Source organism: Bos indicus x Bos taurus, chromosome 15 (assembly GCF_003369695.1).
Source record: "Bos indicus x Bos taurus breed Angus x Brahman F1 hybrid chromosome 15, Bos_hybrid_MaternalHap_v2.0, whole genome shotgun sequence".
NCBI classification, from domain to species: Eukaryota; Metazoa; Chordata; class Mammalia; order Artiodactyla; family Bovidae; genus Bos; species Bos indicus x Bos taurus.
The window spans coordinates 30215963-30216757 of record NC_040090.1 but is presented as its reverse complement, the minus strand read 5'-3'; the positions used below and the strand labels follow the sequence as shown (position 1 = coordinate 30216757).

At 47.4% G+C, this 795-nt stretch overlaps 1 non-coding gene across 1 annotated transcript; it reads left to right on the top strand.

The window, feature by feature from the left end:
• The first annotated feature begins 342 nt into the window (after positions 1–342).
• On the top strand, positions 343–414 carry TRNAC-GCA. Its single transcript has one exon. It is a non-coding gene; the product is annotated as a tRNA-Cys (tRNA).
• The last annotated feature ends 381 nt before the right edge of the window (positions 415–795 follow it).

The window sequence follows — 795 nt, the reverse complement described above, 5'->3', positions numbered from 1 at the left end:
GATGTCTCCTTACCCTTAACCCAGTGTTTTGCAAACTTGTGTATTGATGGAAACTTTTACTCATGGAGTATCTATTATTACTGTACACAGAACACTTGGGAAATGCTGAGGTGAAGACTACTGACTGGGAAGAGAGGAGGTCTGGATTGTGGTCCTGGCTCTGCTGTAACTTGCATTTTTCATCTTCTTTGAACTTGAGTTTGCTCAGTTGCAAAAGGAGAGGGTTACAATCAATAATCTAGAGAGTGAAAAGGACTACCATTTATTGCACATGTACTCTGTGCCAGGCACTGACATGCCATCAGGGTCCTTAGAGGGGCCCCATGCTTGGTATTAGGAGATTCCCTGGTGGCTCAGAGGATAAAGCGTCTGCCTGCAATGCAGGAGACCCAGGTTCGATCCCTGGGTTGGGAAGATCCCCTGGAGAAGGAAATGGCAACCCACTCCAGTATTCTTGCCTGGAGAATCCCACGGACAAGGAGCCTGGCGGGCTACAGTCCACGGGGTCTCAAAGAGTCGGACATGACTGAGCGACTTCACTTCATTTCATGCTTGGTATAATCTGCTATCATCATCTTGAAATTCTTTCTTCGTTCATTCATCCATTTATTTGGCTACATCAGGTCTTAGTTGTGGCATGTGGGGTCTTCATTAGATTATGTGAGAGCTTTTGCTGTGGTTCAGGCTTTCTGGTTGTGCCACATGCGCTCAACAGTTGCAGCGCACAAGACAAGCTCCAGAGCACACGGGTTTCAGGAGTTGCAGCATGAAGGTTCAGCTGCTTCTCCGCATGTG